The sequence below is a fragment of the Heloderma suspectum genome, chromosome 3, assembly GCF_057233095.1.
Source record: "Heloderma suspectum isolate Gila_16-S chromosome 3, 16-S_ref, whole genome shotgun sequence".
Taxonomy (NCBI): domain Eukaryota; kingdom Metazoa; phylum Chordata; class Lepidosauria; order Squamata; family Helodermatidae; genus Heloderma; species Heloderma suspectum.
In genome coordinates, this window is record NC_139460.1 from 175,652,317 (window position 1) to 175,676,698 (window position 24,382).

General features: G+C 43.1%; 1 protein-coding gene across 1 annotated transcript in view; it reads right to left on the bottom strand.

Annotated features, from left to right (window-relative positions):
- ATOH8 (atonal bHLH transcription factor 8) overlaps positions 1-24,382 on the bottom strand; it is a 61,973-nt gene that overhangs the window by 36,263 nt on the left and 1,328 nt on the right. The window lies entirely within an intron of this gene.

Consider the following 24,382-nt stretch of genomic DNA (forward strand, 5'->3'; position numbering starts at 1 on the left):
ACCAAGGACCCATAGGGTCCCAGAGTCCTTAGTGGTGAGTGGGTTTCTTCCCTCCCTCCAGCCATTTGTTGGCAGGGGATCCTTTTCTTTACCTCTGTTAAAGTCAATAGAGCAATATTGTCAGTAATGGGAGGAGGTAAGCTCACAGGGAACAAAAAGGCAGTAAAAAGAGACCAGTTTCTTCATGTCCTCAGAGAAGTCATAAGAGGATATGTCATGCACCTTTTTACCTGGGACTAATGCCCATTTAGCTCAATAGGATTTAATTATTTGAGTAGATATGTAGAGGATTACACTGTTAATAAACCTTATGCAAACATTCTCCTAACCCTTAACTTCAGAGCCCCCTGCCCTGTCAGCGCTTCCCTTAAAAAAACCTGCAACCCACAGCAGACTAGATAACAACACTGGACTACAATTCAGTGATGTCATACATTACTGCCCCTTCCAGCAATGTGGGCATAACAACAATGAATGCCTTTGAAGGGCTTCAGTAACCTATTCTTAGTCACAGTACCACACACACACACAGATGCACACTATGAGTATAATAGCAGATGTTATTTGCATTTGCAGGGTGATTTTTAAAATGTTTACAAATGCAATTTAAAAAAAATTGGCATGAAATAAGATAAGACCTGAGCTAGAAAGAGCATGAACTTCTGTTTTTCCCGCTACCTATTGCTTTGGGCTGGATATGCTGCTGTACAACCACATGTACCAGATTCCACAGTTGTTTTCTAGGGCTGCTATCACTACTCCACAAGGTTAGCCAACAACAACAAAGGGTTCAAAATGAACCAGGAAGTCCTTTCTGCATACAAGTTGACACTCTACATGTATCTCTGTGTCACGTGCCAATCATAGTGTCATGTGACTTCATTCATTGGCTAAACATACTGAAAGCAGGCTCATTTGTCACAAAATGATGGAGACATCACATTTTTTATTTTAAAGCTGGGAATCTGGGCTAGCTGATGGGCCCCCTGAGATGGTGGGCCAGGGCCTGTAGCCCACCTAGGCCAATGGTTAATCTGGCCATGTTCTGAGCCACATCTTAGTTCCAAAAGAACACTCATTTCACAAATGGGAAACCAATTAATTTTGCCAAATTACCTCTAAATAAACTTATCTAAATTTAATTTATTTCCCCAGATTAATAGAGAGATGACACCCAAATCCATTTTCCTCAAACTGCTCAATTATGCCTCAGTCCATTCTTCCCTCTGCCAGCAAACTCACGGCCCTCCTCTCCCAGGTTCCTCTCTCACCTCCGTACACAAACACACACACACACATGCCCACCCACCAGATCACTAAACTCTTGCCGCCGCTGCCTCCTCCTCCTCCTCTCTTTCTCTTTCTGAATGGAACTAACTTGGCCACAGTTACCCATGCTCTGGTAACCTTTGTTCACATTGTTGCAATGTGTTGTATGTGGGGCTGCTTTTAAAAGCAATCTAGAAAAGGCAGTTGGTTCAAAACAGAGCAAAATTATTAACTGAGAAAGGGATTGGGCATTTTGATCATATTATGCCAGTGCTTTACCAGCTGCATTGGCTCTCAGTTTGTTTCTGAGACCAACGTAAAGTGTTGGTTTTAATCTATAAAGTCTGAAACAGATAAGGACCAGGTTACTGAAAAGGTTACCTTCTCGCATGTTGTTGTTGTTCAGTCGTTAAGTCGTGTCCGACTCTTCGTGACCCCATGGACCATAGCACGCCAGGCCTTCCTGTCCTGCGCTCTCTCCCGGAGTGTGCTCAAGTCCATATTCATTGCATCGGTGATGCTATCTAGCCATCTCATCCTCTGCCGTCCCCTTCTCCTTTTGCCTTCAGTCTTTCCCAGCATCCGGGTCTTTTCCAGAGAGTTTTCTCTTCGCATTAGGTGGCCAAAATATTTCAGCTTCAGCTTCAGTATCTGTCCTTCCAATGAGCACTCAGGGTTGATTTCCTTTAGGATGGACTGATTTGACCTCCTTGCAGTCCAGGGGACTCGTAAGATCCAGCAAATGTTGGCAGTTTGATCTCTAGTTCCTCTGCCTCTTCGAAACCCAGCTTGTACTTCCGGTAGTTCTCGGTTCACATACTGCTGAAGCCTAGCTTTTTCTTTGCTGCCTCCTGAACAATGTTACGGACCTCCGTCCATAGTTCCTCAGGCACTCTGTCTATCAGATCTAATCCCTTAAATCTATTCCTCACCTCCACTGTATATTCATAAGGAATATGATTTAGGTCATACCTGAATGGTTTAGTGATTTTCCCTGCGTTCTTCAATTTAAGCCGAAATTTTGCAAGCAGCAGCTCATAATCTGAACCACAGTCAGCTACAGGTCTTGTTTTTACTGACTGTATAGGGCTTCTCCATCTTTGGCTGCAAAGGACATAATCAATCTGATTTCGATATTGACCATCTGGTGATGTCCATGTGTAGAGTCACCTCTTGTGCTGTTGGAAACGAGTGTTTGCTATGATCAGTGTGTTCTCTTGGCAAAACTCTATTAGCCTTTGTCCTGCTTCATTTTGTACACCAAGGCCATGCTTGCCTGTTATCCCGGTGATTTCTTGACTTCCTCCTTTAGCATTCCAATCCCCTATGATGAAGAGGAAATATTTTTTTGGTGTTAGTTCTAGAAGGTGTTGTAGGTCTTCATAGAACCGATCAACCTCAGCTTCTTCGGCCTCAGTGAAGGGGGCATAGACTTGAATTACTGTGATGTTGAATGGTTTTCCTTGGATTCGTACTGAGATCATTCTATCGTTTTTGGGATTGTACCCCAGTACTGCTTTTCCCACCCTTTTATTGACTGCGAGTGCTACTCCATTTCTTCTAAGGGATTCTTGCCCACAGTAGTAGATATGATGGTCACCTGAATTAAATTCGCCCATGCTTGTCCATTTTAGTTCGCTGATTCCCAAGATGTCGATGTTCAATCTTGCCATCTCATGTTTGACCACCTCCAGCTTACCTTGATTCATTGATCTTACATTCCAGGTTCCTAAACAATATTGTTCTTTACAGCATCGGATTTTCTTTTCACCACCAGACACATCCACAGCTGAGTGTCCTTTCGGCTTTGGCCCAGCCGCTTCACTCTTTCTGGCGCTACTTGGAAATACCCTCTGCTCTTCCCCAGTAGTATATTGGATACCTTCTGACCTGAGGGGCTCATCTTCCGGCGTCATATCTTTTAGCCTTGTGATACGTTCCATGGGGTTTTCTTGGCAAGAATACTGGAGTGGGTTGCCATTTCCTTCTCCAGTGGACCACATTTTGTCAGAACTATCCACCATGACCTGTCCGTCTTGGGTGGCCCTGCACGGCATAGCTTATGGCTTCACTCAGTTATGCAAGCCCCTTCGCCACAACAAGGTAGTGATCCATGAAGGGGCACCTTCTCACATATAACTACCTAAACCTTAAAATCCTCTTTGGAGGCCCTGCTCCATGTACACCTGCCAAATGAATTGTGGCGGGTGGCTACTTTGGTGAAGGTCTTCTCGGTAGTGACACTCCAGCTGTTGAATAGCCTCTCTAGAGAACTCAGCAGGCATCTGCTTTGTGCTCTTTTGTGTGTGCGGGGGGGAGGGGACGACGACGACACGGAGAAGACGTTTTTATTCACCCAAGACTTTTAAACATTCATTGGGCTATCAGTTTTAGTATGTTTTTAAATCTCAGCTGCTAATCATTTTATGCTGTTTCAATTAGAAGGAATGTTTTTAATGCTGCATTTTTATTGATTATTATTTTTAATTATTGGATTTTGTATTTTTAACATTTTATTTTGCTTTGGTCTGTAACCTGCACAGAAAATACTTGTTGATGGGCAACCATATACATTTCAGTAAATCAAATATTTCAGGATCCTCCTCCTCAATTCTCTCTCTCTCTCTCTCTCTCTCTCTCTCTCTCTCATGCACACTCACACACACAGGGGGCCCTTTCCCTCACCCCTTCAGCTTCAAGGTGAAGCACTGGCCTCCAGCTGCACTGCACGGCATCATCCTTTCCTTTCCCTTCCCCAGAATGCCTCTGGACTCTTGTTTTAATAAATGTTACTGGGGCGATGCAGGGCAGGAGCCGTCATTCATCCCACATAAAGTGTAGGTAGGCCTCTACAGTGGTCACAGACATAATATATGAAGCACTTGGGAAAACCAATATACATAAATACTAATTATTCTTAATAGAACTAAAAGAAATCTGAAGTTCTTACTGTCAAGCAATCTTTTTTTGCACATGACCCCATGAGGAAAGAGGGAAAGATAAATATAAAACGTAACCTAGATTGTAATCCTTTGAGCATGGCTCTGTGTTTGAACATTTTTTGTACACTGTTTCTTATTATTACTGTAATTATAAATAACACATAGAGCAAAAGAGATGTACAGTTTTGCCCTTACCTAAAAGGCCCATTTAATCCTACGTGTGAGGAATTGGCTATGGTTATTCAGTTAGGAGGAAAAATTGCTTTGCAGAAAGTATAGAAGACTCTGCAAAGCTTTTCCAGCCAGGCTGAGAATGTAGAAAAATAAATACAGACAATAAATAACATGGGAGCTATGAGCTATGGTAGCAAAATCAAATTATGGATTGAGGTCTGGTGAGCCCTGCCTTGAATTAAGCCTTGACCACACCCTTGACAAGTTTAAGAACTTATTCCAAATATTACAATTTTCAGAAAGTTTTACTGCAAGGAACGTGTTGTTCTAAAATATTCCCAGCAGGGAAAATCTATTTTGATTTGTTTCTGTATGACTGTGCATTTCTCTGTCTCAGAGATATCAGTCATGACAGAATAGCTACTTTTCTATTTATTTTCTTGCCTTTTGTGTTAAACAAACTCCTTTTGCTTCATATTTACTGTTACTGGCTTCCTTGAGTATCCAGTCTGATGTAGAGAATTGTGTTCGTGCTGATCCCAGAAAATGCAAGAGGGATGATATTTCTCATTGGCAAAAGATTTTGCACAACTTTGTGGGGGAAGAAGTGGCTTGGGTAAGATCGTTTGCAGCAGGAAAGTGGCCGGGAAGGGAAGGATCAACTCTCTCCTCCCTGCACAGCTTCTCTGCTTCATATTGTGCCCCTACCCCCAAATGGCTTTTTTCAGGTGGAAAAGGTGCTTTTAGGTTGAGTTACACATCTGCATGTATATCATCTAGTTCAGCTATCAGAATTTCCTCCCTTGGAGAGAAGTTTAAATCTTTGAAGCTTACTCTGTCAGATTTTCCATGTAAAACACATGGTTTGCACCCTTTTCCCTACATGGATGTGCTATCTATGTAGGAAATTCATCATGTTTAAAGCAATTGTAAGGTGCCAAGGAGGTAGGTATACTGAAAATAACTGAAGAGAGAAGCATATGCTCATAACAAATAGTCATACTTTACAGAACAACAATCTAACACAGCATCTTTCCAGCCTAGAGCTTCAAGATCTTTTCAAACTATACAGAATTTTCCTTCTCCTGCTAAGGGTTGTAGAGAGAACTCAGCAGGTATGACTGAGGAGGCAGGGTGAGAGTCTTGTGGCAATGTTACAAGAATCTGTTTTATTTGTGAGATCCAAATGTATTGTTAGACAGAGGCTAATGGATATTGATTTTCAAGACCCCTACAGAGTGGCACCGGGTCCATGCTCTCCTTGGTCTTTGCATTTGCCTGGCCCAAATTTTTTAAAATGGGATGTCTTATTTAAACTGGTTATCTATTCCCAAATATAGGAGAGCATTTTTTTCTGGCTCAGTGCAATGTTCTACCCTCTAAACTTCTAGATGGTATATATAACATTTCAGTTAACAACAGACATTGCCCTTGCAAGAATGGAGAGGTGGCGTCTGTTCAGCACGTCTTCTTCAACTGTAGTTTTTATCAAGGGCCTAGAGAAACTTTTATTTACCCTATTATGCAATCCTGTCCTGGATGATCCTTAGAGTCCTCATTGATTATGTTACCTGAGGGTTCTAACATCTCAATTACAGAGCAAGTTGGCACATTTTTTAATGTCGCTATCCAGAGCAGACCCTCTATGATTTTTTCATGATTCTACTCTTAAATTTTTATGTACTTTATTTTTCAGTATGTATTTTATACTTTTTATTCTGTATGTCTGTAGTCCACAGAACATAACTGCTACTGCTGCTGCTGCTGCTGCTACTACTACTACTACTTGTTGTTGTTCAGTCATTAAGTCGTGTCCGACTCTTCGTGACCCCATGGACCATAGCACGCCAGGCCTTCCTGTCCTCCGCTCTCTCTCGGAGTGTGCTCAAGTCCATATGCATTACATCGGTGATGCTATCTAGCCATCTCATCCTCTGCCGTCCCCTTCTCCTTTTGCCTTCAGTCTTTCCCAGCATCAGGGTCTTTTCCAGAGAGTTTTCTCTTCGCATTAGGTGGCCAAAATATTTCAGCTTCAGCTTCAGTATCTGTCCTTCCAATGAGCACTCAGGGTTGATTTCCTTTAGGATGGACTGATTTGACCTCCTTGCAGTCCAGGGGACTCGTAAGAGTCTTCTCCAGCACCACAGTTCGAAAGCATCAATTCTTCGGCGCTCAGCCTTCCTTATAGTCCAACTCTCACAGTATAGTCCAACTCTCACATTACTACTGGGAAAAACATAGCTTTGATTAGACGGACCTTTGTCGGCAAGGTGATGTCTCTGCTTCTTACTGTGCTGTCTAGGTTTGCCACAGCTTTCCTCCCAAGGAGCAAGCGTCTTTTAATTTCATGGCTACAGTCACTGTCCGTGGTGATCCTGGAGCCCAAGAAAGTAAAATCTGTCACTGCTTCCATTTCTTCCCCTTCCATATGCCAGGAAGTGATGGGGCCAGATGCCATGATCTTAGTTTTTTTTAATGTTGAGTTTCAAACCAGCTTTTGCACTCTCCACTGTCACCCTCAACAACAAGCTCTTTAGATCCTCTTCGCTTTCTGCCATTAGGGTGGTATCGTCTGCGTATCTGAGGTTATTGATAATTCTCCTAGCAATCTTAATTCCGACCTGTGATTCATCCAAGCCCGCGTTTCTCATGATGTACTCTGCATATAAGTTAAATAAGCAGGGCAACAATATGCAGCCTTGTCGTACTCCTTTCCCAATTTTGAACCACTTGGTTGTTCCATGTCTGGTTCTTACTGTTGCTTCTTGACCCTCGTACAGGTTTCTCAGGAGACAAGTAAGGTGGTCTGGAACTCCCATCTCTTTAAGAATTTGCCAGAGTTTGTTGTGATCCACACAATCAAAGGCTTTAGCGTAGTCAATGAAGCAGAAATAGACGTTTTTCTGGAATTCTCTTGCTTTCTCCATGATCCAGCGAATGCTGGTGATTTGATCTGTAGTTCCTCTGCCTCTTCAAAACCCAGCTTGTACTTCCAGTAGTTCTCGGTTCACATACTGCTGAAGCCTAGCTTGTAGGATTTTGAGCATCACCTTGCTGGCATGTGAAATGAGCGCGATTGTACGGTAGTTTGAACACTCTTTGGCATTGCCCTTCTTTGGAACTGGAATGTAAACTGACCTTTTCCAGTCTTGTGGCCACTGTTGAGTGTTCCAAATTCATTGGCATATTGAGTGCAGCACTTTAGTAGCATCATGTTTTAGGATTTTAAATAGCTCAGCTGGAATACTGTCATCTCTGCTAGCTTTGTTGTTAGTAATGCTTCCTAAGGCCCACTTGACTTCACTCTCGAGGATGTTCTCTCAAGTTCAGTGACGGCACTATCATGGCTATCAGGGACATTCAGATCTTTCCTGTATAGTTCTTCTGTGTATTCTTTCCACCTCTTCTTAATCTCATCTGCTTCTGTTAGGTCCCTGCCTTCTTTATCCTTTATCATGCTCATCTTTGCACAAAACGTTCCCTTGAGATCTCCGATTTTCTTGAAAAGATCTCTAGTCTTTCCCATTCTGTTGTTTTCCTCGATTTCTTTGCATTGTTCATTAAGAAGGCCTTCTTGTCTCTCCTTGCTATTCTCTGGAACTCTGCATTCAGTTGGATATATCTTCCCCTTTCTCCCTTGCTTTTCGCTTCCCTTCTTTCCTCAGCTACTTGTAAAGCCTCACCAGACAGCCACTTTGCTTTCTTGCATTTCTTTTTCTTTGGGATGGATTTCGTTGCTGCCTCCTGAACAATGTTACGGACCTCTGTCCATAGTTCCTCAGGCACTCTGTCTATCAGGTCTAATCCCTTAAATCTATTCCTCACCTCCACTGTATATTCATAAGGGATATGATTTAGGTCATACCTGAAAGGTTTAGTGGTTTTCCCTACTTTCTTCAATTTAAGCCGAAATTTTGCAACAAGAAGCTCATGATCTGAGCCACATTTCTTGTGCTGCTGGAAAAGCATGTTTGCTATGATTAGCGTGTTCTCTTGGCAAAACTCTATTAGCCCTTGTCCTGCTTCATTCTGTACACCAAGGCCATGCTTGCCTGTTATCCTGGTGATTTCTTGACTTCCTACTTTAGCATTCCAATCCCCTATGATGAAGAGGACATCTTTTTTTGGTGTTAGTTCTAGAAGGTGTTGTAGGTCTTCATAGAACCGATCAACTTCAGCTTCTTCGGCACCAGTGGTTGGGGCACAGACTTGAATTACTGTGATGTTGAATGGTTTGCCTTGGATTCGTACTGAGAACATTCTGTCATTTTTGAGATTGTACCCCAGTACTGCTTTTCCCACCCTTTTGTTGACTACGAGTGCTACTCCATTTCTTCTAAGGGATTCTTGCCCACAGTAGTAGATATGATGGTCACCTGAATTAAATTCGCCCATGCTTGTCCATTTTAGTTCGCTGATTCCCAAGATGTCGATGTTCAATCTTGCCATCTCATGTTTGACCACCTCCAGCTTACCTTGATTCATTGATCTTACATTCCAGGTTCCTAAACAATATTGTTCTTTACAGCATCGGATTTTCTTTTCACCACCAGACACATCCACAGCTGAGTGTCCTTTCGGCTTTGGCCCAGCCGCTTCACTCTTTCTGGCGCTACTTGGAAATACCCTCTACTGTTCCCCAGTAGTATATTGGACACCTTCCGACCTGAGGGGCTCATCTTCCAGTGTCATATCTTTTAGCCTTGTGCTACTTGAAGTAAATTTGAAGCATGAGATGAAGATAAACAGAAAGCACTAAACTGTCGCAGTTTCAAATCAACCACAGCAGCAGAATCCTATGAGACACTCCTTCTCTTTCGGCAGTATTTCTCTAGCTCCAAACAATCCCTAATTGCTTTTGCAGGATCCAAATAAGTAAAAGGCATATTTAATCACACCAACTTGTGCAGCTAAAAGAATGTGCAAGCTTTCAAGCTGCAGAAGCCACTTCATCAGTCTGTAAGGAAAGGTTACTTGTGCTTAACTGCAGATACAACAGAACTATTTATACGTGCAAACACTTCAAAAATGATAGCCAAACCACATACTATTTAGCACATCAAATGCTGTACTTTAGCCAGTAGGATATTCTTCTAATGAGCCAAGATCTCTCTTTATCTCATTGTTCTTGATTATATCACAAATTTATTAATAGATTGTTAAAAAGTCCTTGGTGGGATTAAAAATATGACAGCATCACTTTGCCTGAGTGAAATAATACATAATAAATAGCATAGCTGTGCTGAACTTTTCTTCAGCTTATGCAATAAAGCCTCAATATTTGCTATGACTGAGTGCACAAATCTGTTGTATCACACAGCAATGAATAAAATGTATTTCAATTTTTACAAAATAGGATTAATTTTAGGTCCAAGTAGACATTATGGAAGCTGTGTGACTGCAGCCAACCCATATCTCCCCCATATGTATACTTTATGTTTAATACGAGAAATACATTACATGATGCCATTGTATACAAAAATGTCCCTTTCCCCTGCAAGCAGCAGTCAGTGAGTGGTGTAGAGGGAAACACTGGATGAGATGTTGACATGTCATATATTGCTTTTTATTAATCATAGCCTGGGGAAAACATGGGTGCCAGCTGTGCATCCACGTGTACACCTAGTTAGGTCCTTTGTATTGTCCATTACTATTGTTATATTTAAGTTCATCTGGAGCTCAGAGACACTGAGCCAGTTTGCAAGTCACAGTAAGCCCCCGTGGGTGAATTAACCCATGACTTAATTTACCCACGGGGCTCTGAGACATGCACAGGCTGCCATTTTGAATATGCAAGCTGTGGTGGGGGCATACCCACTCCTCCCTGCCATGGCTTGCATATTAAAAATGGTTATGTCTCAGAGCGGCTTATGTCTCAGAGCCCCACAGGTGTAGTAACCCACAGTGGCGTACTATGACATGCAGGCCAAGTCACTAAGAGGATTCATATGTAATGGTAAACTATGGTCTAGCACTGGTAGGATGAGCTGTGTGTGCAGAGCCAGAAGAGGGAGAGCGAAAGCCTCAACTTCTGTTTTACATTAGTCACACTTCAGTATTACGTCTGAATCCTAAACTCTGGTTAATCTTCTTAGACTATGGTTTCAAGATGTATTGTTTCAACAAACCATAGTAAACTAGCTTGCCATGCTATCCGAATCTGACAAACAGTGGTTAATTAAAATAGAAACAAAAACTTCTGAACTTCTTGGTGCTGCAGTAGGGGAGAGAGGAGTGTGGGAGCCCAAGGTGTGCCTAGGCAAGTTCTCGTAATGCTAAGCCATGGTTTAGCATTATCTCTGAACCAGCGTTTGCGTCAGTCATGCAGTGATTATGGAAACATTTGGTGCCATTTCATTAAGATGTATTTGGCGCATGATGTGAGTGATATGTGTATGTCCCTTGTAAGTTCAGGGAAAGAAATTCACTACTTCTGTTCTTGCTCCCTGCCACCCCATCCTATAAAATCTATTAGTCTGTATAAGCCAGACAGTGGGATGAATAGATATGTGTAGCTAAAACAACTAGGTGTAATAGAAAGGCAGAAAACAGATGATGGACAGGAAGTGCAGCCAGTGGCACACCCCCCCCCCCATCGTTGGTGGCTCATATGTAATGGAACAAACCAACGTCATTTCAAACTTAAGGATCGCCTTTAATACCTGGATGAAAATCCTTTGCAGTCAATGACTGCCTGAAGTCTGGAACCCATGGACATGACCAAATGCTGAGTTTCCTCCCTCGAGATACTTTGCCAGGCCTTTACTGCAGCTGCCTTCAGCTGCTGCTTGCTTGTCTTTCTGCCTTCAGTCTTGTCTTCAGTAAGTGAAAAGCATGCTCTATTGGGTTGAGATCAGGTGACTGACTTGGCCAGTGAAGAAGATCGCACTTCTTTGCCTTGAGAAACTCTTGGGTAGCTTTTGCTGTATGTTTGGGGTCATTATCCATCTGCAACATGAAGCGGCATCCTATCAGTTTGGCAGCATTCAGCTGAATCTGACCAGAAAGTATAGCCCTATACGCTTCGGAATTCATCCTGCTGCTTTTATCAGCAGTCAGGTCATCAATAAACTCCAGTGACCCGGTTCCATTGGCAGCCATACATGCCCATGCCATAACACTGTCTCCACCATGTTTGACAGATGATGTGGTATGCTTTGCATCATGAGCTGTTCCTTTCCTTCTCCATACTTTTCTCTTCCCATCATTCTGGTACAAGTTAATCTTGGTCTCATCAGTCCAAAGAATCTTATTCCAGAACTGGGCAGGCTTTTTTAGGTGTTTGCTGGCAAAGGCTAATCTGGCCTGTCTGTTCTTGAGCGTTACCAGTGGTTTGCACCTTGTTGTGAAGCCCCTGTATTTACATTCAGAAAGCCATATCTTGACTGTAGATGTTGACAATGACATGCCTACCTCCGCAAGAGCGTTCTTGACCTGGCTAGATGTTGTGAAAGGGTTCCTCTTCACCATGAGCAGAATTCTGCGGTCATCCACTTGAGTTGTCTTCCGTGGTCTTCCAGGCCTTTTGCTGTTGCTGAGCTTGCCAGTTAATTCCTTCTTTTTCAGGAAGTTCCAAACTGTTGTGTTGGCCACTCCCACTGTTTTTGCTATCTCTCTGATGGGCTAATTTTGTTTCCTCAGCCTAATGTTGGCCTCCTTCACTCGCATGGACACCTCTTTGGACCTCGTGTTGGGAGTTCCACTGAACAGCTACCAAATGCAAATGTAACACTCAGAACCACTTCCAGGCCTTTTATCTGCTTGACTGGTCATGGGGTACCCAGGAAACAGGCCACACCTGGCCATGCAGCTGCTTGTCAGCCATTCGTTCCATTACTTATGCGCCACCAACGAAGGGTGTGTGTGTATGCCACTGGCTGTACTTCCTGAATGGTTAGTGCCCCACTTTTGTCAAGCCCCTTGAACTACAGCTGGAAGTCCTGACTTCGCTCCCATCTGGGTGTGTTTCCTTTCAACTTCAATGTGCTGGTGTACAGAGGCCAACTGCCAAAACGTTATCCTTGTTCCAATATTTCTGGCCCTGACTGTATATCCTGGGTATAGGTGTTAAACTACCCAGCTTGGAATAATAAGCAGGGTGCTCTGTGCTCATGTCCTTTCTGTGGGCAGCTGGTTGGCTACTGTGTGAACAGAATGCTGGACTAGATGAACCCTTGGTCTGATCCAGCATGGGTCATCTGATGTTCTTAACAAATGTGTCATAATTTGTGAGACGGGTGAACAATACAGAGAATTAACAAGAGAATTACTGGCTGCTCTGTCTTTATGGTGTAACATGATTGTAGAAAATATAGTTTTTATTAAAAAAGAGAATGTGTCGATGGTGTGTGTGTTAATGTGTGTATTAAGTATGAACAAGATGATCGAGCTGCTCTCTTTTTCAGTGCATCCACTCAATGTGATGAGTCACCCTTGCCTTATAATTGAATTATAAATTAAATTAAATTAATTTAGAATTAAAGCCTTATAGCCAACTAGATAGCTAGTAAATACAAGCTAAGGCAGCCTTATCTAACCTAGTGCCCTCCAGATGTTTGGGATCACAACTCCCAACATTCCTGACAACGGACGATGATGGCAAGGGCTAATGGGAGCTGAAGTCCAAAACTGACCTACATTCCCACCTACTAGAAGCTAGTGCAGACTAGGGATGTACGAAAGTCACTTACCTTTTTGAAGGGTGACATTCGTGGGGGGGGGAAGGCGCTCCCTCCCCCCGAAATTCTGGCCGGGGAGGAGGCGCTCCGTCCTTCCCCCTGAAATTCTGGCTGGGGGGGGAGGCGCTCCGTCCCTCCCCCCCCGAATCCTGGCCGGCCGGCTCCACTCCGCAGGGATTCTGCGGAGCCGCCGGCCGGCTCTGCCAGCGGCCGGACATCCGGCCGCTGGCTAACAGGGACGCAAAAAGCGGCAGCCGTAGCTGCCGCTGTTTGCGTCCCTGCAGTCAGCCGTGATAGGCTACGTAAACATTTACGTAGCCTATCACGGCTGATTTAAAAGAAAAAAAAAACGCGCGTATGCAAATGGCGGCGCCCATGGGCGCCACTATTTGCGTTCCTTATTTTGGCATGTCTTAGTCTACGTAAACATTTACGTAGACTAAGACGTGCCAAAATAAGGAATGCAAATGGCGGCGCCCATGGGCGCCGCCATTTGCATACGCGCGTTGTTGTTGTTTTTTTAAATCAGCCGTGATAGGCTACGTAAACATTTATGTAGCCTATCATGGTGTTTTTTTAAAATTTAGCCATGATAGGCTACGTAAATCTTTACGTAGCCTATCACATTTTTTTGTTTTGTTTTGTTTGTTTTTTAACTTGAAATGGCGGCGGCGCACTGCCACTGCACCGCCGCCGCCGCCAGGAAGATCCGCCCAAGTTAAGTCCCGTCCCGGGGTGGGGGTGAGGGGGCAGACCGTTCCGCCAACGATTTCGGGGGGCTGAATGCGCTGGCATTCGGCCTCCCCAAGATCCGTGGCGGAATTCTCTGACATCCCTATGCAGACCAGTAGTTCACATACAGCCTCCCTTGCTTTTCAAAGGGGTCCCTCCAATCAGATTGGCTGCAGCAGCAGTTGGGCCTATCTACATAAGGAGGCAGGCTTGCGAGGGAGCCAGCTCGCCGAATGTAAGGAGCCCCAGTGACAAAGTGCCTCAGACCCAGTGACAAAGCATCAGCACACAAGCAAGTTAAGCACCTGTGTGAGTTTAGCAACAGGGTCAGGAAACCAGGACAGTCAACTCTTCCCTCCCTACTCACAGTAAGTAACTGTAAATAAATAACTATAAATTCCCCACCTTCTCCAAGTAACAACTAAGTTTTCCAGGTAAACAAACCCAATAACAACAACAGCAGCAACAACAACAACAGGAAAAATGTTATGAAGGTAGAAAGCCAGCAAGGGGGGCAGGGGCTATCCAGTGTATTGCACTGAATGCCACATGTATGACTATCTCCCTGCTGGACAGAAGTTGTGGATGCGTGCTCAGTGTAATGAACCCCTGCCTCTCAGGGAGCAAGTTCGTTCCCTTGAAGTCAAGGCGGCTGACCTGGAAAAACTAAGAGAGGCAGAGGGTGGTGGATGAGATCTTCAGGGGCCTAATACTGGTGTCCCACTCCCTGGATGACAGCTCCTCTGCGGTCACAGAGAATGGGGGCTCTTGGGGAAGGAGTCCATCATTCTGAGGAAGAGGGAAATGATCCCTTAGAATGGACCCATTCCTTGGAAGATGAGCAAATATCCTCTCACACTGAGGATGTGCCTCCAGGGGGAGGGGGGCTTGTAGTAGTGGGAGATTCAATCATTAGACACATAGACAGTTGGGTTTGTGATAGGCATATAGACTACATGGAAACTGCCCGCCTGGTGAGAAGATTGCAGATATCGGCTCTGCTTGAACCAAAATGGAACCAGACTGTTGGCGCTTAACATAAAAAAGGTGCCAAAGTTGCTTTTAAACTAATGCTGGGGGAAAGCCACAGGAGCTGAGAAGCATCCGGTTCGGGTTAAATCATCCCTAGGAGATGAAAATGAAAATGTTTTCAATTGCCCTAATGTAGAAGGGGAAGAAATAAGCCATGAGTATATGGTGGAGCATGATAGCCAATCAAAGAAGCTTAAGTGCCATAGCAAAAGATGCACATGCCAAAGACATCTGGGGAGGGACACTGTATCTAAGTGTTTCTATGCAAATGCCAGAAGCCTCCAAGCCAAAATGTGAGAGTTGGAGTGCCTGGTTTTAAAGGAGAACCTGGATATAGTGGGAATTATGGAAACCTGGTAGAACCAGTGGGATACAGTCATCTCTGGATATGAACTCTATATGGAGGGCAGGGAAGGGTGTACTGGGAGAGGTTTTGCTCTGTACATCAAAGAGGGCATAGTGTTGAGCAGACTAGAACCACCTGAAAGGGGCAGGCTCTTCCACAGAAGTGCTATGGGTGACAATACCAGGCTCCAAAACTAATCTAGTGCTAGAAACGTGCTATCGTCCCCAGATCAGAATGCTCAGGGTGACCTTGAGATGGAAAACGAAATCAGGAAAGCCTCAAAAAGAGGAAGTGTTGTAATAATGGGTGACTTCAATTATGCCTATATTGACTGGATAAATGCATGTTCCAGCCATGGCAAAGAGGTTAAATTTCTCAATGCCCTAAATGGCTGTATCCTAGAACAACTGGTCATGGAACCAACCAGAGGGGAGGTGACCCTGTATTTAATCCTGTGTTCCAAGACCTAGTATTAAACATAAATGTTGTTGAACCAATTGGAAACAGTGACCATTCTATAGCTGGGCTGAAGCTTGATTAGGTGAATTATCAAGATCCACTTCATTCTAGTTAAACCTGGACTTGAGAAGCTACTGCACACTTGAGTACCTTACCCAAGAATGGAATACGGGAGACTGACTAGAAATTATCCAACATATGGGGTTAAGGGAGATTTTTTTCCCCCAGTAAAGGTCTTACTGCTGCCTCAACCCTCCTCAAATTCCTTCTTCACTTACGTTATCATCAAATTACATCTGTCTTGCCAGAGTTTGTGCTATTTTTAGAGCTTTCCCTATTTATGCAAAATGCTTATGCTTTTAAACAAGCCTTTCCTCAGCTCTGCTATTTAACCATGTTGGCATCCTCTTGGAATTGTTCATACCTTTTCTAGTCTGTGGTATTCATTTTATCCAAGTCTCGTTTATAGTGGTTTTAATAATCTCCAAGCTTCCTGAAGGGATTTCAGTTTCTTTTTAGCTAATCCTCTCATTTTTTCAAAATTCATTCTTCTTTTATTTATTTATTTTATTTATTTCATTTCTATACCGCCCAATAGCCGAAGCTCTGAAATGAGATATGACTGTGTTGGCGTTTACAGCCTGTTTTCCAGCCATGTATATGTTTAATTTGATAGTTTTGTGGTCACTGTTTGCCAGTGTTCTCTAACCAGATCTTGGGCACTGTGCTCAGTGTTAAGTAAATGGTCACTTTCCGTGGCTAATTGGTCTAAGGAACAATCACTTATCATACCCAGAAATGTTGTATTTTTGTGGAAACATGAATATCAGTTTGCCCAGTCAATCCAAGAGCAGTTTAACTCACACATTTTTATCTTTGTCCTGCCTCCTTGAATTGTTTCTTCATCTTAAGATGTAAAAGAGGAACATTTTTCCAGTGAATTCCCTTTTAAGGCACTTCAGTACTGGTGCTTTGCTCAATGCATGATCTGACACAAGTTCCTGTGGCACCCTTACTCTGCGGGATCCTGCCCCCACCACAAGAAGGTAATTTACTTCTCATGCAAGCTGTGTGAGCTCACAGGAGATGAAAAAATAAAGTGGTGGCCATCAGGCTCACCTGGTGGAGAAAAGGAAGGAACTACAAATTCTAAGCGAATTATGTCATTCTCTGGTTTATAGGGGTAACCTGTCATATCAGTAAGAAATATGCTATTTGGACAAAGTATGTGCAAACTGCGTACTATTTATATGTATATATCCAGGACCTAGGCTACCTCCAGGGCTCAAGTACATTGTGTTAATGTAACAACACATCATGTAACAATTAGGCCTAACTAATTAACTGAAATTAATGGATTGTCTTAAAGTGTGGCTAGCTCTATATCTCATTGCAGCCCAAATCTTCATGACTAGAATTTCTGTTCATAATTTGGGAGCTCTGTAGAAAATCTATCACAATGTTTTTCCTTATTTCATGGCAAAGCAAAATAATATGCCTGAAGACATTTCAATCATGACTACTCCAGCTTTTTTTTTTTTTTTTTAATATCAAGGAAGGGCTTGAGCAGGCAGCAAAGAGCAGCAGCAAGGACAAACATTACATTACGCAGAATTATAATGTATAGTGTTGTTGTTTTGTTTGTCAGCCCTGTCAGGGAAGGCATCCATGACCCATTTTCCAACTTGGCATTAAATAAAATAATTTTGTCAGATATGCATTATTGGGCTGTGGATACTGTAGTTGCTTTGTTCCAATGAACAGCCATACCACCCATATTTTCCCAGGTCAAAAGGCAGCAACTCTAGGTAACTCTGTCTCATCTTTGATTCTGTTTCTCCTGCTGCTTTCCTGAGGAGGAGGAGGATGTTTGAGTACAGTGTCTAAGCCTGCAATCCCTATACACACTTACCTGTGAGTAAATGCCACTGAGCTCAGTAGGCCTAACTTCTAAGTAGACATGCATAGGACTGCACTGCAAGTGTGATGCTCCTTTACTTCCTGACCAGCTGGCTTGTAAGGAGGCTATTGGTTTCAGTGCTTCAGGGAAAGACTCCCAGCTGTTCAAGAGACTTGTTATATGATGACAAAGAGGGAATGGTAGAAGACCAACAAGTAAACTGGAGGCTGTATATAAGTTCTAGCAGATAACAAGGATTAACTGCGGTAAGATGTGCCAGTCCCTTTTGACCCCATTGGAGACCTTAAAAGACTCCTACTAAATTGAGACAAATTGAAAGTATTTCACCTAACTGACTCTCTCAAAGTGATTGGATTGATTTCACTCTTATTTAAGCCTTTCCCACATGACTTGCAATTATGATTTAATCAATTTTCTAAAATAAATTACTCAAAAAACTTACTGAAAAAATAAAAACCAAGGAGATGCTGTGGTACTTCATTGTGATATGGCTGCATGACAGTATGCTGGACGGCTTCTGTACCATGCAAATAATGCTGTTGAAGACAGAACACATGAGACTCCCTTTGACATATACAGTCAAAAATTCAGTGTAGACGAAGACTTCAGATGATGCAAGCTGAGAAGAGGGAAGCAATACTGAATTCACTAAATATCTGGTCCTTTGAATGAGGAGGGGTTCCTGCTCTAGAGAAGATCTGCATGTCAGTTCGATAGGTGTTAGTTGAACAGTCAGTCCAGACAAGCAGTGCTGAGAATGTGTGCAACCACAGTGTTAATTTCTTGGTGCTTGCTTGTTTTTCTGCTGTATTGGGCATAAATACACTATGGACTTATAGTGCAATTTAATAATAACATTCTCTCTTCAGGGGGTCCTGGGAAGTTTAATTCTGTGAATGGGGGAGGCTAGGATTTCTTATGGCATTCTCAACATCCTCACCAAACTACAGTTCCCATGGGGAAGCCAGCACAGTTATAGCGCTACCAAGCAAAAGGCATTGTGCTGCTAATCCACCTGTATTTAACAGATTTAACGGATATTTTATGGTAAGAGAAAAAGATGGAAGATGTGGAAGGGAAACACTGGAGGGATACAAATGGAAGATGTCATCTGGACCGCTCATAAAACTCGTAGTCAGAGTGATTGCACAATAAAAGCCTCACCTGGAAACACCCTTAACCTAGGGAGAACAAGTTTAAATGTATAGAAATGCTAATAGCTACTGTTGAAACAGTAAGGTAATGCTCAAAATCTTGCAAGGTAGACTCCAGCAATTCATGGAACGAGAATTGCCAGATGTACAAGCTGGGTTTAGAAAAGGCAGAAGAACTAGAGACCAAATTGCCAATATCCGCTGGATAATGGAGAAAGCCAGGGAGTTTCAGAAAAACATCTATTTCTGTTTTATTGACTATTCTAAAGCCTTTGACTGTGGGATGGGGATACCAAGTCATCTTGTCTGCCTCCTGAGGAATCTGTATAACAACCAAGTAGCAATGGTAAGAACAGACAGTAAGGAAGAACAACGGACTGGTTTAAGATTGGGAAAGGAGTACGGCAGGGTTGTATACTCTCACCCTACCTATTCAACCTGTACGCAGAACACATCATGCGACATGCTGGGCTTGATGAAACCAAGGCTGGAGTTAAAATGGCTGGAAGAAACATTAACAATCTCAGATATGCAGATGATACCACTTTGATGGCTGAAAGCGAGGAGGAGCTGAGGAACCTCACAACGAAGGTGAAAGAAGAAAGTGCAAAAGCTGGGTTGCAGTTAAACCTCAAAAAAACCACGATTATGGCAACCAGCTTGATTGATAACTGGCAAACAGAGGGAGAAAACGTGGAGGCAGTGACAGACTTTGTCTTTCTAGGTGCAAAGATTACTGCAGATGCTGACTGCAGCCAGGAAATCAGAACACGTTTACTTCTTGGGAGGACAGCAATGACAAATCTTGATAAAATAGTGAAGAGCAGAGACATCACACTGACAACAAAGGTCCGCATAGTTAAAGCAATGGTATTCCCTGTAGTAACCTATGGCTGTGAGAGCTGGACCATAAGGAAGGCTGAGCGAAGGAAGATAGATGCTTTTGAACTGTGATGCTGGAGGAAAATTCTGAGAGTGCCTTGGACTGCAAGAAGATCAAACCAGTCCACACTCCAGGAAATAAAGCCAGACTGCTCACTTGAGGGAATGATATTAAAGGCAAAACTGAAGTACTTTGGCCACATAATGAGAAGACAGGATACCCTGGAGAAGATGCTGATGCTAGGGAAAGTGGAAGGCAAAAGGAAGAGGGGCCGACCAAGGGCAAGATGGATGGATGATATTCTGGAGGTGACAGACTCGACCTTGGGGGAGCTGGGGGTGGCGACAGCCGACAGGAAGCTCTGGCGTTGGCTGATCCATTCAGTCACGAACAGTCGGAAGCGACTGACCGAATAAGCAACTGTTTAAACAGGTACTTTCTAAGATGGAATGGTTCATCCCAGTCCATGAGTGCGTCAACAAAGCCACAGGCCCATGCATGGCTTTAAAGAAACAAATATGTGGGCTAGACCTCTCCCAGAGGCCCTTCATGGCTTTGTAAAGACCCCCATCATTTCTCCAACAACTTTTGATGAATATTAGCGTGCTTTGAAAGCCAGTAATATAGATGCAGCAAGATGGTGAGAGGGATTTTTGGGTTGCCAGTAACTAACCACTTAGGGCATATAAAAAAACTGAGCAAGTAATTGTCTCTTGCTGAAATTTGCCTAAAGCAACATTTGAGGTGGAGGCTTTTGCTTAGGCAAAACATTTCTACACATTTCTAGGGACGTTAAATAATTCTGATAAGACTAGCAAAATTTCTCAAGTAGAGAAGGTTCATATTGCTATTTTAAAAACTTTTGAGATGTCCTCAGTTGATGACCTAATGAGCCAGTGCTGACACACTGCCTGAAAAGGTGAGGAAGATGGATGGGAAATCTACAACATACAATTTTTCTGCTGGAAAAAACAATTGTTCCTAAGAAAAAATGTTAGGCTTCAAGCAGTACTGGGGAGGATGACTGAAGTATTTGTAGAGTGGAAGGGCACTCAGTCCAGTGTACCTTTTTCAATCTGGGGGTGAACTCTGGAGGAAAAAAGTTCTAAATGTCTTACTGGCGGAAAACCAGCTCTGGTTGGCACTGAAGGCCTAGTCCCAGTGATATGACCAAAATTCTGGAGCAGGATTCGAAATGTGTTTAAAATATTAACTTTTTAAAGAAGATAAAAATTAAATGCATATACATCAGTCTAGGGGGCCTCCCACCTTTTTGGGCTTGTGGGCACATTCGGAATTTTGAGAAAGTGTTGGGGGTGCTCTCATTCATAAAATGGCTGCCATGGTGTGCATGGCTGGTCACAAAAACACTCATTTCCCAGAAGACAAACTGGTGAGACTAAAATAAAAGAAAGCTGCCCAAAAGTAAGGCAGAGGTGGGATCTGAGCTCCAAAACACAAAAGTACTTTTTTGAACTGACATAAAAATGGTAATGGGAGAAGCGCATTTTGCTTTGCAGCATGGCAGCCTCCCAGCTAAAAATAATAAAATAAAAACATCTGAAGAAATAAAATTAAAATCAGGAGGAGCAGAGAACCTGGTGGGTCCCAAGAGAGGTGTCTGAGGGCACATTTAGACCCCAACTCTGAAAGAATAAAGAAAAAGCAGATAAAACATGGGGGCAGGGGCAAGGTTGGTGTCTGTATATTCAACTGCAAGTACATAATATATATAAGACAAACTGCAAACAGGCTGAAGCTGGGTTGTTGCTGCCAAAGAAGAACCCGCTGTGTCAAGCCAATATGCTCTAGGAGATACTGAATGCAGACAGAATGAACCACTATTTACTCTTCTTGGCAGTTCTTTCTTTTCATTCCAATATAGCATCACATTTGCCAAAGAGATAGGCATAATGTATGACCAAACCGAAGGTACTTTTGCGAAGGCTCACTGGTTTCAGAGCATTTCTACACCAGGCTAAAATCCCGCAAGTTTACTGGGGCTTTCTGCTTCCATTTTAAATGCAGGATCACGACAGACTCCCTTTATATACACTTCCCTCCCACCCCCCACTTCCCCCCCTTATCTACATTGTTCTATATGTTTCATTATACAGCCACTAGATGTTGCTGTGGTCTAGCGCCTCTTATTGCAGGATTTCCTCTTTTCATGAAGGAACTCAACATGCTGTAATGTGATAGCTCATTATCTCCGATCTTTTAAAAAATGGGATAAAGGTCATTTAGCGCTGGAAAAGCCCTGGTCGTTGGCGACATTGTGTAAAAGACCCATAAATTTCCATGAGTAACCAATCTCAATCGCAGGATAAAAGCCCTGTGTGGAGAAGCCTTTAGACAAATGCTGTTGAATCACTCACACACACACACACACACACACACACAACGAGAACCCAAGTCTTTGCTCTGCTTTGAGGCTCACAGGAAGTGGGGTGCCTTTTGTAAAGCATGGTTCTGGGAGCAGGTTAAACTTGAAAACACCTTGGTAGCCATTATGGCCTCCTATGCTAGTTTTGGTTCATGCTTCTCTCTCAGGCAGGCATGCTCCTCCCCTCAGAAAAACTTACTCTATATGTGAGTAAAATTGTTCTATTAATTCTTGTTTAGTCTTAAGTAAGGTATTTATTGTTTCTATTCATATCCTTCTCTTTCTGTGGAACCTCAAGTAGGGCTTACATGAAGCTTCCATTCCAGACATCTCCCATCCAGGCACAGAGCAGGACCATGCCCACTTAGCTTCAACAGTGGTTCAGAATCAGGTGCTCCAAAACCTAAGCAAAGTCCCAGTGTTGAACACAATCAAGCCACTTTCCTGCTACTTCTTCCTATGGGAGCCGAGAAATAAATTATGTGTACAATAAAGCACTGGTGCTCATAAATAGGCATGCCTTACTAATGCATGGCTGTGAGAGCTGGACTATAAGGAAGGCTGAGCGCCGAAGCATTGATGCTTTCAAACTGTGGTGCTGGAGAAGACTCTTATGAGTCCCCTGGACTGCAAGGAGGTCAAATCAGTCCATCATAAAGGAAATCAACCCTGACTGCTCATTGGAAGGACAGATACTGAAGCTGAAGCTCAAATATTTTGGCCACCTAATGTGAAGAGAAAAGTCACTGGAAAAGACCCTGATGCTGGGAAAGATTGAAGGCAAAAGGAGAAGGGGACGGCAGAGGATGAGATGGCTAGATAGCATCACCAATGCAATGAATATGAACTTGAGCACGCTCCGGGAGAGAGCACAGGACAGGAAGACCTGGCGTGCTATGGTCCATGGGGTCACGAAGAGTCGGACACGACTGAACGACTGAACAACAACAACTAAAGCCTTCCCCATCCTGGTGCCCTACATATGTACTGGACTACAACCCCTATCATCTCCAGCCACTCTGGTCAATGATCAGAGTTATCATCTAATTCATCTGGAGAACACCAGGTTGGGAAAGGCTGCCATAGTGTAATATCAAAGGCTCTGTTCTTGAAAGGGACATGAATTCTCACTCATGGGCTCAGTGTTTGCCAAATATTTAGATATTTTGATGGGACATGGTCAAAACAGAGATGTTCCTAATTTCCACCAGTTATTCTAACCCACATACCTGTTGAGAACAGTATGCTACAGCCCCCCCACTATACTTTGTGAAATAGTGTTTTGTTTATTTATTAGATCTATTTACTTTACTTTCAGTAGGATGTGCTTTAAAGAAGTGTCCCTAGGATTGCAGCCTTAGTTCTGTGAGAAAAGGTTAAATTATTGTGGTACCAGCCTTTCAAAATAACACCAGACTGTTGAATCCTGAATCTGGCATACCTTGCAGCTTTGGCCAAAGATGGAAGAAAAAAAAAATGTTTTGCTAGCTTAAATAACTATGATATTTTACACAAGGCAGAAACACGGTTACTAAAATGTACAATCATCATTAATTGGTCTGCCAATCGGCCTTCTCAAACAATCTCTTCTTGTCCTGAATTTAACAGCCCATGAATCCAGTGTGCCATGTGGGGCGGGTGGGGGCTTTTAAACAAATACACTTGGATTTCAGAACTTTCTTCACACACACACGAAAATGACTTTTGGAAAAAAATGTTATGAGCAAGAGCTGAGTAACTGACAGGAAGGTGTATCTGATTAACAGGAAGATATAATTTACACCTGGCATGAGACCCGTGTGAACTTTTGATAAGCAGTGTTTCATCCAAGTTTAGTTTTTTGGCAGTAGGGTGAGGAAAGGCAATTATAGGTCATCCAAAATCATATAGGGTCAAGCAATTAGCCACATACCATTCATTGTTTAATGATCCTTATAGGGAACCCGATGTTCCTTCAGCCTTTCTACCCAACCAAAGCAGCCCCTTCCCTGTAACCTGATAATCAGATTGGGAATTAAGAACAAAATCTTGTGCACAAAACACTGAGTGGCCTTTCAATGAAGTTACGTGGCATAAAGGTCACTGATGGCTGACTTCTCAGACAACTGATGCTGCTGAGTATCAGCATTTCATTCTCACTCTCTCTCTTAAAAAAAGAAAAAAGTTTAGGAGTGGGGCTTGACTTGAGAACAGCTTGGTGCTCACTGCAGGATATAATTTGAGTCAGGGTTTATCAGGACTCAACCATGGATCCTGACAGAGGTGGCAGGTTCTGGGTGCCATAAAGGCAGCAGAGTTGGAGAGGACAGTTCTGATCCATTGGGCACAGTCTATCGGGAAGTTCTTCTGCTTGGGAACCACTGAAATGAGCGAGCAATGACGCTCATTTCAGTGGGACTAGCTCAG